At 39.2% G+C, this 19410-nt stretch overlaps 1 long non-coding RNA gene across 8 annotated transcripts in view; it reads right to left on the bottom strand.

The window, feature by feature from the left end:
* The window catches only part of LOC107765618 (uncharacterized), a 57752-nt gene that overhangs the window by 36928 nt on the left and 1414 nt on the right, over positions 1-19410 (bottom strand). For 6 of the 8 annotated variants that reach the window (XR_012709709.1, XR_012709708.1, XR_012709713.1 and 3 more), the window contains exon 2: positions 9108-11026. This is a non-coding gene — a long non-coding RNA (uncharacterized LOC107765618). Of the gene's footprint in view, positions 1-3168; positions 3599-9107; positions 11027-19410 lie in introns of those variants that run through there. The other 2 variants (XR_012709714.1, XR_012709710.1) reach the window with 2 other exon arrangements.

The raw sequence follows: 19410 nt of genomic DNA, 5'->3' as shown, positions 1-19410 counted from the left end.
GGTATTGGCTTAGGGGGATTGTGTTATGTGTGTCTTCTCTGTCCCTTGAGGAGGCGTCACTGGTTTCATTTGTGCTTGATTTTTCATGTTAATTACAAGGGTTAGTGTTAGCGAGGGCTTGATCACTCCTTGACTGTGGTGAGAACCCAGACCCACTCCATATTTTGTCAAGGTCCTGGGGCATAGAAGAACCAGGATTTCACTGCTCTCCATACTGAACTCTATCGTTATGACAGAGTCCAGTAGAAGAGAGTCCATTCGGAGTGGTCCATAACCGTCCCCTTCCACCTCCATGGTTGTTCTCCCTTTCAACAGATCTAGTGCTCTGTTGATCTCTTTTGTTATATTCCCTAGCGGTGGTGTTTGGCTCTTCCCTACTAGAGTTGAAAATGATGGAGCTTGTTGGGATGGTGGTTTGATAGTTGCAAATTATGGAGTCTTTGTCGGGTCTTCCGCTATTGGGTTTGGGAAGAAGGGAATTGACTGGAATTCTTAGGAAATGAAGTTGTTGATCAATGAGGAGTCTAGATTGGGGTGCATGCTGCCGTTGAGGGTCATTGCTTGTTAGAATTTTGGGGCAAAGGCTGCCAAGGCCCTGTTTAAGGCCTCCACCATTACCTTCGCTAGGTGCGCAGCATTTTGGATGATTAGGGTTACCGGCTGGTTCTCTAAGATGAAGTTTAAGGCTAATCCCTGGCCCTGTAGGGCCACCTCTAGCAATGATGTCAGTGTGTGGTCTAGTGGTAGTGGGAGTGAGGTCACGATGATGGGTGGTTGTTGGGGGTTTTCCATTTTTGTGTTTTTGGGTAAAACTGGGGTTAGGTTAGGTGTTTGGTACATAATGATGTGATTTGGCATAGGAATCAAATCAGATTAAGCGGATTGAGCATTGGTAATTGCATCTGATATCATAGATTTGGAATTAATTATGGATCTATTTGAGTTGACGTAGGGTGTCATGTCACCTGAGTTTGGGTGATTTCTCAGGTGAGGCACTTGAGTATCATGGATTGTGATGAAGGTTTTACAGTAGATATTTTTGTTAGGGGGTGAGTAAGGGGCGTGTAGGTACTAGGGCAGGGGAAATCATTTGGCTAGGGAAGTCTGATTGGGTATGGACCACATTGGCCGATTTGGTTGGGGAGTGGTGGCCCAATCCAACGTTGCTTGTCATGTCTATGCCTGAATTTGTGTTAGTGATGGGGCCTCGTTGGATACAACTTGGACTTGCCCAATTGTAGCGTCCATTCATGTCTCTTCAGACCCCGACCCCGCTTTCCTTTTAGCATTGTACTTGGGCTGAGGCCTTTTGGGTTGGGCTAGCGGGGTATGATGAATGAATTTGTGTTTGTTAATTAGTTAAAACATTGAGCCGATTAGGATTATTAGCCTGGGTATTATTCAATTTGGATTTGTATTGAAAGGTTTGAGTTTCCAGAAGCTTACTAGATTTTGCATCGAATATTTTTTCTGTATCTTTTGTGATTTTTTATCAGGATGATGCAATTCCTACTTCATCACTTCTTCCCTGCGTGGGTTTGTGGTTTAGCTATCTTCTTCGTAGGAAGGTTACTGTCTTCCATCCGTCCTTGTCTTCTTTAGGACTACGCGTTTCTGAGCATTTTGGGGCTTTCTTGTGATGGTGTTGTTGTAGCTTGTCTGTATTTGCAATTTTTAAATGTGTGGCCAATCCCGCCACAGTCTGTACACAAGGTTCATTCTCCTTCATAGATCACTGCCTGTTTGTGATCTCCCATAATGACCGATGTTTTTACCAAAATTTCATGTGGAACTTGGATACAGATGCGTGCATACCTTCCTCTTCGGGTGGAGGTTGTGAAAGTATCAATTTTAAGTAGTTTACTAAGCTTCCTTCCAACTTTTTTTAGAATTATTTTACCATAGAATTCTGTTGGCAACTATGGCAGACGAACCTAGATGGCAGTGGAAGATAATGTATGTCACACCTCCTTTTTACACACCCGAAGGTATATATAGGGAGTTTTTCCAATTTAAGTGACATTATTCGAAATGAGATTATTTATTTATCAGAGTCGCCATTTGGAAAATTTTAATTGGTGTCCCAAGTCACCGGTTTATTTTTAATCCCAAATCGAGGAAAACTCGACTTTCCTTTTGAAGTCTGCTAACCAGAAATTCTGAATAAGGAATTCTGTTAACCCGAGGGAAGGTGTTAGGCACCCCCGGATTCCGTGGTTCTAACACGGTCGCTTAAACTATTATAATTGGTCTATTATATGATTTATTACATGTTTTAACCAACGGTATATTTTTAACTTATTAGCCGTTTTAATTAGTTTTAGGAAGATTCAACGTTATCTAAAGCATGTCTTGAACCACGCCAAATGAAATGCACCCGCGGTCCACGACACATTTTATTTAACGTTGTTGAGATTTGGATTTGGGTCACATGAAATGCACACCCGAGTTAAGGAAATTAATTTAAATAGCATGCCTAAAGCAACTACGCACTTTCAATTTTGCGAGGGCCATGAAAAATTCAACTAAATGGCACACCTCGATTTCTAAGGATTAAAATTAATTAAATGAGGGCCATGAGTTTTGAGATTTTATTTGGCATGGTGCGCCTCAATTATTCTAAAAGGATTGTATTCAATTTAAAGCAAACTACAAATGTTCATGATTATTGTAAGGCCATGGATTATAGTAGCTCTCTACTCTCTCGGGGTAGGGGTAAGGTCTACGTACTCACTATCCTCTCCAGACTCCGCTTGTGAAATTATACGGGGTTGTTATTGTTGTTGTTGTTTCCTTAAAGCACTGCTTATCTCTACACGATCCAAAGTTTTTCCAACACTTCAAGTCTATAACAAAAATTCTTTGAGCACAACCTTTCCACTCAAGGATTTTCAACACAGAACGTTATACACTTATATAGATAAATTGATTTCTTGTTCTTATCAGACAAAAAGCTCCACGCTTCTGAAACGAGCTTAAAAGCTCTTTCAGTCCAAAATAACTTATTCTTATCAGGATGAAGTATGAAAGCTAATTTCCAATATTGTTTCCTTATCGCCTCATCATCAGCTTTTGGACTAACACCAACAAAACATTAACTCTCACCCTAATATGGTGCAGAAACTAAATAGAACAATTACATTGGGGTAGTGAGTAGTAGTCAGTGAATGGAGAAACTTTAAGCCCAGATCTTTAACCAATTTATTGTAACAACAATGAATAGCTCCATAATCTTTTATAGTTATAGAAACACATTGAATTAACTTCATAACTACTGGTTGAGCATATAATGCCAAACAACATGTCATATAAACAATATTCCCAAATAGCAGGTCATACAAATGCTCAACGAATTATTTCCTTTGACGTGTCCCAAGTACAATGCACTCTTTTGGCAGTGATCTTGTTGCAATATATGGACCTTTCTAATATAGAACCAATTTTCCTTTAGATGTTCCAACTCTATGTTTTATTTCCTTAAACTTTATCTTCATTGCTATCTAATCCTTGATTCATTATTTCGAGGTTTGATAGCTTTCAGGATCCGGGTATGAAGTTCGCAAGCATGTCATGTTTTTGAAATCTGCATTTAACAGAACTAAAAAGAGAATAAGAAAGAAAAATGACAAGATTGAGAAAAGAGACATTCTTAGACAATGAAATATTAATTTCATTTGATTTTTGATTTTTTTGATTTTTTTTTAATTTTTGAAGATAGAAGGGCTTACATCAGAAAGTAAGACAATAAAGTAAAATGTCCGGATCACACCCTGAAATAATCCGGACGTAGAAAGGATAGCAAGACTGGCTACCAAAACTCCCGTCTAATGGGGAACTTTCATGCTTGGCGATCATTTTCTGGCTTTTCTCCTGTCTCGGCAATGGCTGCAATGGCCTTCAATGCCGGATCAAATTCCTCAGCTTCACAAATCATTCCGACAATTGGCCCGATATTGTAGGCAGGTCGCAGAATGTTCATCATATCAGGAGCTTCTTCATCCCGAAAAATAATTCTTTCAACTTCAATCAAACCCTCAACTTCCCTTTTGAGGGTCCAACAGTCCTCTATACTGTGTTCCACTACTCTAGAGTGGTATTCACATATAGCATCAGCTCGGTGCGAGGGGAACTCGGGGTTCGGCTGGTTCAGGGCCGCTGGCTGCAATAGATTTAGCCTGATTAGCTTTTGGAACAAGCTTGAATACGATTCACCAATTGGGGTGAACGGATTCTTTCGGAAAGGCTCTCTTGGGCGAGGATTGTACTGGGGAAGATCTGGTTGGGGATTATATGGAGCTTGGTAAGGATGGGCATTTATGGGAGTTGGAGCTCAATTTTGTGTATAATATTGTGGCTGCGTGTAAGATTGCGCACTCATCACCTCATAGGGAGGCGGTGCCACGGCATAAGCATAATCTTGAAGGGGATAATAATGTGGTGGGACGACAGGAGGCACATATGATTAGCTGAATGACTTGCGGGCCCCCCTCAAGCTTGACACCATCATGGCTCCCTCTTCAAACCCATTTCTATTCATCAAACCCTCCAACAAACCATTCTGAGCAGCCTGTGATGTGGCCTTAAAGGCAGCATGACTCAAGATTCGGCCCGTTTTTAAACTGTTTTCAACCATTTCCCCAATTTTGATAGCCTCAGTGAACGGCCTACCCATAGCGGCCATCATGTTCTGGAAGTAGTCAGCCTCTTGGGCCTGCAGAAAGACCCTGACCATTTCAACTTCGTCCATCGAAGGCTTTACCCTCGCATCTTGCTCATGCCATTTGACAGCATATTCGCGGAAGCATTCCGTGATATTCTTTTTCAAATTGGACAAAGTGTTTCTGTTGGGAGCGATGTCCACATTATACTGGAACTGGCAAACAAAATCTCGGGCCATATCGTCCCACACGTGCCAATAAGTAGTTTCTTGATCTGTATACCACTCAGAAGCGATCCCGGTGAGGCTTTCCCTGAAATAGGCCATTAGCAGCTCCTCTTTCCCACCAGAACCCCTCAACTGGTTACAGTATCATTTCATATGAGCGACCGGGTCTCCATGCCCATCGTACTTTTCAATTTTTGGCATCTTGAAATCAACTGGCACGTGGACATAGGGAAACATACAGAGGTCAGAGTATGACACACTCTTTTGGCCACTCAGACCTTGCATGTTTTTCAGACTTTGTTCTAGGCTCTTCATCTTCCGAGCCATTTCCTCTTGCTCGGGATTTTCAACAACCTTTTCTTGCTCCGCCGAGAGGTCATATTGCGGAGGTTGAGTGAAAGAGTATGGGGTCACATATGTCATTTCTGGTTGAAGCTGTGTACCCTGAAAGATGAACATTGGAGGCGGTGCCTTTGAAGCCGGTGCCTGGGGGCGAACCACAGAAGGCATGCCAGGATCATTGGAAGGGTGTCTGCATGGGATGAGCGGGTTGGACACAAGGGCATTGGTAACCTCACCTGACCTGGGGATCAATTCAGGGAACCCAGGGATTGCACTTGGAGGTTCCCTACCATTAGACCAGGCGTCCCACATTTCCAATATGCGGAGACGCAACATCTTGTTCTCTTCAGCAGTTGCTGATTCTAGCTGTAGAATAGTTGATGTTGGGCTATCCTCAAGACCGATGATTGGTAGATTGCTTGCGGAGGCCATATGTGCCTTTGTGAAGGAGGGAAACTAGACTACCAACAAAACCAACCACCAAAACCTGGCTAAATGCTTGCACATCCAACAACCTTGTTAGTTTTGAAACATTTAACATATAGAAAATCGCACGTTGGATGCAATGAACCTAATAGTTAAACGTTTCTACCGTGTGTTTGAACGGTTGCATGTTTCATCCCGGCCTTAACTAGCCCTTTTCACTCTGTACCTCTTTTCTTCATTTCTGCCTCTCTTTAATCACTCTTGTTTTTGCCTCTCCTTTATTTTTTAGCACTCTTTTTTTTCTCTTTTTTTCACTCTTTTATTTTTTGTCACTCTTTTTTTTTCTCGTTTCACTATTTTTTTCTTTTTCTCTTTTTCACTCAATTTTCTTTCTCTTTTTTTTCAGTTTACTTTTTCACTCAATTTATTTTATAGCTATGATCGAATCTAATGGGGATTGCCTACGTATCATGACGCCGCATGAATCAGATCTTGCGTAGTTCGGGAAGATCGAAAATGGAGTAAATAAACTAACTTTTTTTTTGGTTGGAATTTTTGAAAGAAATGCTTTAAAAGAAAAAAGGAAATATTTTTGATTTTTTTGCTTTTGAAATTTGACTATTGTTTTGTTTTTGAAAGAAAGACTTCTAAAAAAAATTCATTTGCTTTTGATTTGAAATTTGGGAATTTTAAAAGTAAAAAGAAAATATTTTTGTTTGAATTTTCATTTGTTTTCTCTTTTTCTAAAGAAGAAAGAAAAATATTTTTGGATTTTGGATGTTGCCTCTTAATTTTCGAAAGAGAGATTTTTAAAAAATATTTTGGATTTCTGAGTTTTTTTTGTATTTATTTACAAAAGCACTTCTAAAGAAAGGCGAAAATAATTTTGGACTTAATTTTTTCAAAATTTGTTTATGGACATTTAAAAAAGAAAATCATCTAAAGAGTCTTTTTTTTTGAACTTTTGGGGAAAATACTTAAAAACGAAGGAAACCCGTATTTTGGATTTTAATTTTTATTGATTTTCTTTTTATTTCTTTTTCCGTATGAAAAAACTTCAGAAAGAAGGACACTACTTTTTTTTGAGTATTTTGTTTTTTTAAAAAAACTTCTTCTTTTTTTATTTGAATTTTCTACGGAAATATTTCTAAAGAAGGAACGAATGAATTTTCTTTTTTTGGATTTTTTTGAAAATTGGGGTCGAAACCGATGAGGTTTGCCTACGTATCTCACATCCGGTGAGAATCAGACCAGCGTAGTTCGGTCAGATTTGACAAAATGAAAACCAACTAATTCTAAAGACAAAACTTTCTTTCTTTTTTTTCAAAATTTTGGCAGAGTTTCGGTATATTTTGGACACTGATTTCTCAAAACAAGTAATTATCTCTCTGAGCCCTCACACTGCTATTTTCTTTTCCCAATTCCTTCTATTATCCACAAGCCAGTCAACATGCAAATCCGAAGCAAATAAATTCACAAGTAGCAAGTAGAATGCATCAGGATGGTCTTTTATTTCAGGTACACCTGTCCTAAACAGACCCAACCCCTGTGTTGAGCCTCTTAAGTCAAATGCACGTGATGCAAACAAACGTTCCTACTAGGGATCCGGCATGAGGCTTTGTTATACTAGGTTTAAAACCTGGGTTTATTGTTCTAGACCTGGCTTACCCGAGCGGACAACTCGAGCCAAGGGGTGGCAGCGTACCGGGAATACAGAAGCTTCACCGGCATAGCAACTTGTCCGAACCTCGTTCTAAAATGGGATAAGACTCTACACAAAAGAGAAGTCACACGAAGTGCACCCTTCTCTATGATTTAGAAGACTCAGAGAGAGGAAGGGTTTCGTAGCAGTTTATATACAGTTCACAGAATATCAAAGCGGTAAAAGCATTTAGCACATTAGGCTCAAACATGTAGGAAAATCAGATAACAGATAAAGTCAATCATAACAGCTATCCTAAGCTCGAATTCTTAAACCCTGAACCAAAGTTCTGGGTTTGGCGATCCCCAGCAGAGTCGCCAGAGCTGTCATACCTCCTTTTTACACACCCGAAGGTATATATAGGGAGTTTTTACAATTTAAGTGACATTATTCAAAATGAGATTATTTATTTATCAGAGTCGCCATTTGGAATATTTTAATTGGTGTCCCAAATTACCGGTTTATTTTTAATCCCAAATCGAGGAAAACTCGACTTTCCTTTTGAAGTCTGCGAACCAGAAATTCTGAATAAGGAATTCTGTTAACCCGAGGGAAGGTGTTAGGCACCCCCGGATTCCGTGGTTCTAACACGGTCGCTTAAACTATTATAATTGGTCTATTATCTGATTTATTACATGTTTTAGCCTATGGTACATTTTTAACTTATTAGCCGCTTTTAATTAGTTTTAGGAAGATTCAACGTTATCTAAAACATGTCTTGAACCACGCCACATGAAATGCACAGTGGTCCACGACACATTTTATTTAACGTTGTTGAGAATTGGATTTGGGTCACATGAAATGCACACCCGAGTTTAAGGAAATTAATTTAAATAGTGCGCCTAAAGCAACTACGCACTTTCAAGTTTGCGAGGGCCATGGAAAATTCAACTAAATGGCACGCCTCGATTTCTAAGGATTAAAATTAATTAAATGAGGGCCATGAGTTTTGAGATTTTATTTGGCATGACGCGCCTCGATTATTCTAAAAGGATTGTATTCAATTTAAAGCAAACTACAAATGTTCATGATTATTGTAAGGCCATGGATTATAGTAGTTCTCCACTCTCTCAGGGTAGGGGTAAGGTCTACGTACTCACTATCCGCTCCAGACCCCGCTTATGGATTTATACGGGGTTGTTATTGTTGTTGTTGTTTCCTTAAAGCAATGCTTATCTCTACACGATCCAAAGTTTTTCCAACACTTCAAGTCTTTAACAAAAATTCTTTTAGCACAACCTTTCCACTCAAGGATTTTCAACACAAAACGTTATACACTTATATACATAAATTGATTTCTTCTTCTTATCAGACAATAAGCTCCACGCTTCTGAAACGTGCTTAAAAGCTCCTTCAGTCCCAAATGACTTATTCTTATCAAGATGAAGTATGAGAGCTAATTTCCTATATTGTTTTCTTATCACCTCGTCATCAATTTTCGGACTAACACCAACATAACATTAACTCTCACCCTAATATGGTGCAGAAACTAAATAGAACAATTACATTGCGGTAGTGAGTAGTAGTCAGTGAATGGAGAAACTTTAAACATTGGGGCTTAACCAATTTGTTGTAACAACAACGAATAGCTCCATAATCTTTTATAGTTATAGAAACACATTGAATTAACTTCATAACTACTGGTTGAGCATATAATGCCAAACAACATGTCATATAAATAATATTCCCAAATAGCAGGTCATACAAATGCTCAAAGAATTATTTCAAAGCTTAACTCACTGAAATCCATACCTCAATCAGCAGTAATACATCGCGAAATTAGCCGGATTAAAAGCAAAGAAAGGAGCAGGGAGCTCAGCGATGAGACAGACAGCAGCAGCAGTGAAATTGAACAAATAAGGTCTAAAATAAGAGTGAACTCCAGTAGCGGGAATAGTGACAAGGTCGTTCAATCTGACTCCATTTTTTTGGAACAGAATCCGAAATTGGGAAGCAGAGGAACAAGAATTTTTTTTTTATTCTTTTTTTTTGTTTTCTGATTTTGAAATAGAAACAGAACTGGAGCGAAGAACTAAACTCAACTTTTCTTCTTTTTCTCGATTTTTTTTGTATCTTTCTTCTAGGAATTGGAAGAAAATTCTGAAATTAATCCGAAACTTAACAAAAAAAAAAGAACCAAACAAAAATCTTTCCCCCCCCCCCCTTTTCTCGAATTTCAGTCCCAAAATCTCCTGTTCCCATTACTCCCAAAAATTCCTCTGTTCTCTTACTTTCGGATCTAAGATTCACAAGGTTCGAACTCAAGATTTTGTTTTATCTCTTGGGAAAGGGTTAGAATCCGTGTGAAATTGATAGCGCGAAGGAGTGTGTGGGAAATGAAGATGATTTTGAGAAGAAGAAGGAACAAATGGAAATGGAGAAGAAGAAGAAGAAGGGCTAGATGCACCGTTTCTCTCTATTTCTAAGGGGTCTGCCCTATCTCCTCTTCTGATCTTTTTTTTTCTAAGTCTTAGCTTTTATTATGTTTTAATTAAAAGGGTCTTGGGTCAAACCGGGTCGGGTCATGGGTGGTTTGGGCTTGGGTCAAGGGGAGTTTTGGTTCAGATATGGGTTGGGTGAGTTGACCCAATTTCACAAGGCAAACCTTTTTTCAATTCTTTTTTTTATTTTTTCTAATTTTTCCTTTTTTTTTAATTAAAATCCTACAAATTAAAAATCTTAAATTATCCAAAAGTGTGAAATTAAACTAATTAGCTAATTATAAAAATTATAAAAGCTACTTGATCCTAAATTAAAAGAGAAAAATTAATAAGCTAAAAATTAAAAGACAAAAATGTAAAAATGAGCTATTTTTGTGATTTTCGAATTTCTATAAAACAAATAATTACTGGTTAATTCTAAAAATGTAAAAACAAATCCTAAATGTAATGCATGATATTTTTGATATTTTTTCATGATTAAGATAAACAGTAAACATGCACAAAATGCAAACAATTAAATAAAAATCCTACAAAATCCTATAAAATGGCAAATAATTGAAAAAATCTATTTTCTTTGATTTTATAGGAGTATTTCGTATAGGGCAAAAATCACGTGCTTACAGCTGCCCCTCTTTGCTCGGAAACATGAAGAGTTTTCAGGCAAAGATAAAGTGAGCAATATGAGGGATTTTTGCCCGTTTGAAACTCTATGAGAAGCATTTTTGAAAAGAGCCTGACCGAACCCTGCTTCAGAGGTTGCCTACATATCCTTGGCTATAAAGGAATCAGATCAGTGTAGTTCTGGAAGTTTTGGTAGCTGGGTCTACCAGAAACTGTGATTTCACTACTTTTGCTGTTGTTTCTGCTTGCTGAGCTCCTTATTACACCAAAATGAAAAATAAAAGCTAAGCTGGCTAAACCTATCAACTACGAGTTACAAGATTCCTATCTATAAATCTCTTGAAGCTTGATCTCGAGTCTTGGCTGGTTCTTGCTGCAGACTCCGATCTGAATCTTGATGCTCGTCAGTTGTAACCGTTGGTTCATTCTTCAGCTTTGGATCAAGGCGGGACACGCGAAGCTTGTGACTTCGATCATATCTTGAGCAGTCCGCTTCTTTCTCCGCTTCAGCACTTTGGATTCACTACTTTTGTTCTTTTTCTTCTTTTCTTTATTCTGGATTGAGACTCATTCTTTTGATCATCTGAATCTTGTGCCTCGAGGTCAAACCTGCTCAGACACCAAAACAAATAAATGAATGAAATTTTTCTGCCCCACTTTTCACTAGGAAAATTTCGTGATTTATTTGTAACTAAAATCTAAACCTTTTTTTTAAAGCGATAAAATAAGGATTGTGCGTCTTTAGGAGGAAAGATTAGGGAATGGAGCCCTATATCTAAAATTCTCAACTAGGGAATGGAGGTCCTATGTTGGCAAGAAAGGCGACTAGGGAATGGAGGCATGGAGGCCCTATGTTGGCAAGAAAGGCGACTAGGGAATGGAGGCCCTATGTCTAAAATCTCAACTCAGGGATTGGAGCCCTAATGTTGGCAAAGAAAAGGCGACTAGGGAATGGAGGCCCTATGTCTAAAAAATCTCAACTCAGGGATTGAGACCCTAATGTTGACAAAAGGAGACTAGGGAATGGAGGCCCCATGTCTAAAAGACACAACTCAGAGATTGGAGCCCTAATGTTGGCAAAAGGCGACTAGGGAATGGAGGCCCTATGTCTAAAAAGGCTCAACTCAGGGATTGGAGCCCTAATGTTGGCAAAAGGCGACTAGGGAATGGAGGCCCTATGTCTAAAAAGGCAAAACTAAGGGATTGGAGCCCTAATGTTGGCCAAAGGCGACTAGGGAATGGAGGTCCTATGTCTAAAAGGCTCAACTCAGGGATTGAAGCCTTAATGTTGGCAAAAGGCGACTAGGGAATGGAGGCCCTATGTCTAAAAAGCTCAACTCAGGGATTGGAACCCTAGTGTTGGCAAAAGGCGACTAGGGAATGGAAGCCCTATGTCTAAAAAGGCTCAACTCAGGGATTGGAGCCCTAATGTTGGCAAAAGGCGACTAGGGAATGGAGGCCCTATGTCTAAAAAGGCTCAACTCAGGGATTGGAGCCCTAATGTTGGCAAAAGGCGACTAGGGAATAGAGGCCCTATGTCTAAAAAGGCTGAACTCAGGGATTAGAGCCCTAATGTTGGCAAAAGGCGACTAGGGAATGGAGGCCCTATGTCTAAAAAGGCTCAACTCAGAGATTGGAGCCCTAATGTTGGCAAAAGGCGACTAGGGAATGAAGGCCCTATGTCTAAAAATCTCAACTCAGGGATTGGAGCCCTAATGTTGGCAAAAAGGTGACTAGGGAATGGAGGCCCTATGTCTAAAAAGCTCAACTCAGGGATTGGAGCCCTAATGTTGGTAAAAGGCGACTAGGGAATGGAGGCCCTATGTCTAAAAAGGCTCAACTCAGGGATTGGATTCCTAATGTTGGCAAAAGGCGACTAGGGAATGGAGACCCTATGTCTAAAAAGCTCAACTCAGGGATTGGAGCCCTAATGTTGGTAAAAGCGCAAAGGATTGAGGTTGGGGATCCTAAGCTACCATTTTTTTTTGAATTTTCTTCTTATCTTCTTTTTATTTTGAAATGAGTAAATGCGGGAAAGAAAAATTGGAGGGGACTTTCCTTTTTATGGATTGTTGCTGCAAAGTCGTTTCTAGCACTTGCGCACTTTTTTTCCTTTTGTTTGCACCTACTTCTTGCACGGTTGCTTTGGATTGCACCTGTTTCAAATTTTCAAACAAAGAACAATTGTTATTTTGAAACGGTGGTTGGTTTTGTGGCCCTGATTGTCTCAATCGCTTGATCTCGGCCCAGCTTCTTTGATGAAGATCTCAATTGCAACTGCTTGTTTCCTGGGGACCAATTTCATTTCAGGCGCTGAGAACCTCTGTTTTTTTTTTCAGATTTCTCCTTGATGGTTTGTCGGTGGAACTCAACCTTTTCGACTTTATTTTGCCTTCGTAGGCCTTTCCTTTCTGACTTACTTTTCTTTTTTTTCTTTTTTCTCTCATTTTTTCATTTTTTTCTTCGGAACATTGGGGAACTTTTGGCTCCTCAAACTTTGCTGCAACGGCTAGTCGCGTGGGACTTAACCTTTCCAACTTTATTTCGCCTTCGTAGACCTTTCATTTTGGCTTCTTTCTTCCAACTTTAATTTCAGGTCATTTTGGTACCTTGGCTTTTCAAACTTTTGCCGAGATGGTTGGCCACATAGGAGTCAACGTTTTCAACTCCATTTGTCTTTATAGGCACTTCGATTTGATTTTCTCCTTCCAAAAGTTTTCAATTTCGGAGCATCGGCCGCCATGGCCAGTCGAGGTCAACTTGATGCCCCTAACGAGGCTGGGTGCCTTTTGAACATTAGCTTGTATCAAACGAAAGCCCTGTAAATCAATCTTGCCATCCTTTATTTGTCTTAGTTTTGAAACAGTGTTAGACCGAAAGGGATTCAAAGAAAACAGACAAAGGAATTGATAAACGAATTTAGACAAGAGGTATCCCTTTCGGGGAAAGGAAAGAAGGACTTATGTGGAGTACATGCGGACTTCAATGAACATGACATGTCTTTTGGACTGAATGTCTGATCTGTGTAAACCGTCCGACTCTCAGAAATTCATCACAACTTTGCCTCAAAATTCGAGAAACCTTGCCAGGATTTTGTCGATGCCGATGGCTGTGAGGATCTTCTTTTCGATTAGTGGGATCCTTTGCAGGTTTTCACTAGCTGACCTCTCTCATTTTTCTTCTCACCAGCGTCTTATAGTGCCCGTGTGGGTTTTCACTAACAAGACTCTCTCATTTTGATTTTCTTTGCTTACCATCGTCTTACGGTGCCCGTGTGGTTTTTCACCAATAAGACTCTCTCATTTATTCCTCTCATTTTGTTGTATCAGATCCAAATAACTCCATCTTCCCATTTTGAACCTCTTTGCCGATTGATCAGAAGGACTTGAACAAGGTTTGGGGTAAAAAGAATTTGGATTGAATTATAACTTTGGAACCTTTTGGGCGGGATCATTGTCGAACCATTATAACTTCTGCCCCAGTTTCACTTTTTGGGGGACTTTGAATTTTTATTTTGGTGTGACTGAATCCCAGAGAGAGGCTGCCTACGTATCCTTTCAGAATCAAGTCGAACGTAGTTCAGGAAACTTTTGTTTTTGGATTTTTTTTGTTTTTTTTCTATTTTGTTTTCTCTTTATTTTTCCTTTCCTTTTTCATTTCATTTTCTTTGTCTTTTCTTCCTTTTTTTTTCCTTCTATTTCATTTTTCATTTTTCCAATTCTTTCTTTTTTATCTTCTTATTTTTTCTTTTTTTTTTCAATGACACTTTTAGGTTCCAATGAGGGTAGTCAAGGAACGGTAACCGACTCAAAGGGTTTGTAAAGGGTTGATAGTGTTTGGGTAGCGAGAATAAAAGCCTTCTTCATTCTAACCGGAGAATATTAATGCTATATGGAGGATCAAACATAGTACCTTTTGACTGCATTTACATTGATAGTTGTTTCAGGGACATTTCTTTTGACGTGTCCCAAGTACAACGCACTCTTTTGGCAGTGCTCTTGTTGCAATGTATGGACCTTTCCAATCTAGAACCAATTTTCCTTCAGATGTTCCAACTCTTTGTTTTATTTTCTTAAACTTTATCTTCATTGCGATCTAATCCTTGATTCATTATTTCGAGGTTTGACAGCTTTCAGGATCCGGGTATGAAGTCCGCAAGCATGTCATATTTTTGAAACCTGCATTTAACAGAACTAAAAAGAGAATAAGAAAGAAAAATGACAAGATTGAGAAAAGAGACATTCCTAGACAATGAAATATTAATTTCATTTGATTTTTGATTTTTTTGATTTTTTTTTAATTTTTGAAGATAGAAGGGCTTACATCAGAAAGTAAGACAATAAAGTAAAACGTCCGCATCACACCCTGAGATAATCCGGATGCAGAAAGGATAGCAAGACTGGCTACCGAGATTCCCGTCTAATGGGGAACTTTCATGTTTGGCGATCATTTTCTGGCTTTTCTCCTGTCTCGGCAATGGCTGCAATGGCCTTCAATGTCGGATCAAATTCCTCAGCTTCACAAATCATTCCGAATATTGACCCGATGTTGTAGGCAGGCCACAGATTGTTCATCACATCAGGAGTTTCTTCATCCCGAAAAATAATTCTTTCAACTTCAATCAAACCCTCAACTGCCCTTTTGAGGGTCCAACAGTCCTCTGTACTGTGTCCCACTGCTCCAGAGTGGTATTCACATATAGCATCAGCTCGTTGCAAGGGGGACTCGGGGTTCGGCCGGTTCGGGGCCACTGGCTGCAATAGATTTAGCCTGATTAGCTTTTGGAAAAAGCTTGAATATGATTCACACATAGGGTGAACTAATTCTTTCGGAAAGGCTCTCTTGGGAGAGGATTGTACTGGGGAAGATCTGGTTGGGGATTATATGGAGCTTGGTAAGGATGGGCTTTTATGGGAGTTGAAGTTTGATTTTGTGTATAATGTTGTGGTTGCGTGTAAGATTGCGCACTCATCACCTCATAGGGAGGCGCTGCCACGGTATAAGCATCATCTTGAAGGGGATAATAATGTGGTGGGACGACAGGAGGCACATATGATTGGTTGAATGACCTGCGGGCCCCCTCGAGCTTGACACCATCATGGCTCCCTCTTCGAACCTATTTCTGTTCATCAAACCCTCCAACAAACCATTCTGAGCAGCCTGTGATGTGGCTTTAAATGTAGCATGACTCAAGATTCGGCCCGTTTTTAAATTGTTTTCAACCATTTCCCAAATTTTGATAGCCTCAGCGAACGGCCTACCCATAACGGCCATCATGTTCTGGAAGTAGTCAGCCTCTTGGGCCTGCAGAAAGACCGTAACCATTTCAACTTCGTCCATCGAAGGCTTTACCCTCGTAGCTTGCTCACGCCATTTGACAGCATATTCGTGGAAGCTTTCCGTGATATTCTTTTTCAAATTGGACAAAGTGTTTCTGTTGGGAGAGATGTCCACATTATACTGGAACTGGCAAACAAAATCTCGGGCCATATCGTCCCACACGTGCCAATGAGTAGTTTCTTGACCTGTATACCACTCAGAAGCGATTCCGGTGAAGCTTTTCCCGAAATAGGCCATTAGCAACTCCTTTTCCCACCAGAACCCCTCAACTGGTTACAGTATCGTTTCAGATGAGCGACCGGGTCTCCATGCCCATCGTACTTTTCAAATTTTGGCATCTTGAAGCCAACTGGCACGTGGACATAGGGAAACATACTCTTTTGGCCACTCAGACCTTGCATGTTTTTCAGACTTTGTTCTAGGCTCTTCATCTTCCGAGCCATTTCCTCTTGCTCGGGATTTTCAACAACCTTTTCTTGCTCCGCCGAGAGGTCATATTGCGGAGGTTGAGTGAAAGAGTATGGGGTCACATATGTCATTTCTGGTTGAAGCTGTGTACCCTGAAAGATGAACATTGGAGGCGGTGCCTTTGAAGCCGGTGCCTGGGGGCGAACCACAGAAGGCATGCCAGGATCATTGGAAGGCATTGGAGGGTGCCCGCATGGGATGAGCGGGTTGGGCACAAGGGCATTGGTAACCTCACCTGACCTGGGGATCAATTCAGGGAACCCAGGGATTGCACTTGGCGGTTCCCTACCATTAGACAAGGCGTCCCACATTTCCAATATGCGGAGACACAACATCTTGTTCTCTTCAGCAGCTGTTGATTCTAGCTGTAGAATAGCCGATGCTGGGCTATCCTCAAGACCGATGATTGGTAGATTGCTTGCGGAGGCCATATGTGCTTTTGTGAAGGAGAGGAGACTAGACTACCAACAAAACCAACCACCAAAACCTGGCTAAATGCTTGCACATCCAACAACCTTGTTTGTTTTGAAACATTTAACATATAGAAAATCGCACGTTGGGATGCAATGCACCTAATAGTTAAACGCTTCTACCGTGTGTTTGAACGGTTGCATGTTTCATGCCGGCCTTAACTAGCCCTTTTCACTCTGTACCTCTTTTTTCTGCCTCTCTTTAATCACTCTTGTTTTTGCCGCTCCTTTATTTTTTGGCACTCTTTTTTTTTCTCTTTTTTTTCACTCTTTTATTTTTTGTCACTCTTTTTTTTTCTCTTTTCACTATTTTTTTCTTTTTCTCTTTTTCACTCAATTTTCTTTCTCTTTTTTTTCAGTTTACTTTTTCACTCAATTTATTTTATAGCTATGATCGAATCCGATGGGGATTGCCTACGTATCATGACGCCGCATGAATAAGATCTTGTGTAGTTCGGGAAGATCGAAAATGGAGTAAATAAACTAACTTTTTTTTTTGTTGGAATCTTTGAAAGAAATGCTTTAAAAGAAAAAAGGAAATATTTTTGATTTTTTTTATTTTGAAATTTGATTTTTGTTTTGTTTTTGAAAGAAAGACTTCTAAAAAAATTCATTTGCTTTTGATTTGAACTTTGGGAATTTTAAAAGTAAAAAGAAAATATTTTTGTTTGAATTTTCATTTGTTTTCTCTTTTTCTAAAGAAGAAAGAAAAATATTTTTGGAATTTGGATGTTGCCTCTTAATTTTCGAAAGAGAGACTTTTAAGAAAATATTTTGGATTTCTGAGTTTTTTTTATTTATTTACAAAAGCACTTCTAAAGAAAGGCGAAAATATTTTTGGACTTAATTTTTTCAAAAAATTTTTATGGACATTTACAAAAGAAAGACATCTAAAGAGTATCTAAAGAGTATTTTTTTGGATTTTTTTTTATTTTGATTTTTGAATTTTTTGGAAAAATACTTAAAAATGAAGGAAACCCGTATTTTGGATTTTGATTTTTGTTGATTTTCTTTTTATTTCTTTTTCCGTATGAAAAAACTTCAGAAAGAAGGACACTACTTTTTTTTGAGTTTTTCTTTTTAAAAAAAACTTCTTTTTTTTATTTGAATTTTATAAGGAAAAAATTCTAAAGAAGGAACTAATGAATTTTTTTTTTTTTTGGATTTTTTAAAAATTGGGGTCGAAACCGATGAGGTTTGCCTACGTATCTCACATCCGGTGAGAATCAGACTAGCGTAGTTCGGCCAGATTTGACGAAATGAAAACCAACTAATTCTAAAGACAAAACTTTCTTTCTTTTTTTTTTCAAATTTTGGCAGAGTTTCGGTATATTTTGGACACTGATTTCTCAAAACAAGTAACTATCTCTCTGAGCCCTCACACTGCTATTTTCTTTTTCCAATTCCTTCTATTATCCACAAGCCAGTCAACATGAAAATTCGAAGCAAATAAATGCACAAGTAGCAAGTAGAATGCATCAGGATGGTCTTTCATTTCAGGTACACCTGTCCTAAACAGATCCAACCCCTGTGTTGAGCCTCTTAAGTCAAATGTCCGTGATGCAAACAAACGTTCCTACTAGGGATCCGGCATGAGGCTTTGTTATACTAGGTTTAAAACTTGGGTTTATTGTTCTAGACCTGGCTTACCCGAGCGGACAACTCGAGCCGAGGGGGGCAGCGTACCGGGAATACAGAAGCTTCACCGGCTTAGCAACTTGTCCGAACCTCGTTCTAAAATGGGATAAGACTCTACACAAAAGAGAAGTCACACGAAGTGCACCCTTCTCCATGATTTAGAAGACTCACAGAGAGGAAGGGTTTCGTAGCAGTTTATATACAGTTCACAGAATATCAAAGCGGTAAAAACATTTAGCACATTAGGCTCAAACATGTAGGAAAATCAGATAACAGATAAAGCCAATCATAACAGCTATCCTAAGCTCGAATTCTTAAACCATGAACCGAAGTTCTGGGTTTGGCGATCCCCAGCAGAGTCGCCAGAGCTGTCACACCTCCTTTTTACACACCCGAAGGTATATATAGGGAGTTTTTCCAATTTAAGTAAAATTATTCAAATTGAGATTATTTATTTATCAGAGTCGCCACTTGGAATATTTTAATTGATGTCTCAAGTCACCGGTTTATTTTTAGTCCCAAATCGAGGAAAACTTGACTTTCCTTTTGAAGTTTGCGAACCAGAAATTCTGAATAAGAAATTCTGTTAACCCGAGGGAAGGTGTTAGGCACCCCCGGATTCCGTGGTTCTAACATGGTCGCTTAAACTATTATAATTGGTCTATTATCTGATTTATTACATGTTTTAGCCTATGGTACATTTTTAACTTATTAGCCGTTTTTAATTAGTTTTAGGAAGATTCAACGTTATCTAAAACATGTCTTGAACCACGCCACATGAAATGCACCCACAGTCCACGACACATTTTATTTAACGTTGTTGAGATTTGGATTTGGGTCACATGAAATGCACACCCGAGTTTAAGGAAATTAATTTAAATAGCGTGCCTAAAGCAACTACGCACTTTCAAGTTTGTGAGGGCCATGGAAAATTCAACAAAATGGAACGCCTCAATTTCTAAGGATTAAATTAAATGAGGGCCATGATTTTTGAGATTTTATTTGGCATGGCGCGCCTCGATTATTCTAAAAGGACTGTATTCAATTTAAAGCAAACTACAAATGTTCATGATTATT

This window comes from Nicotiana tabacum, chromosome 5 (genome assembly GCF_000715075.1).
Source record: "Nicotiana tabacum cultivar K326 chromosome 5, ASM71507v2, whole genome shotgun sequence".
Lineage (NCBI taxonomy): Eukaryota > Viridiplantae > Streptophyta > Magnoliopsida > Solanales > Solanaceae > Nicotiana > Nicotiana tabacum.
The sequence above is the reverse complement of the archived record's forward strand: the minus strand, read 5'-3'. Positions and strand labels throughout refer to the sequence as shown.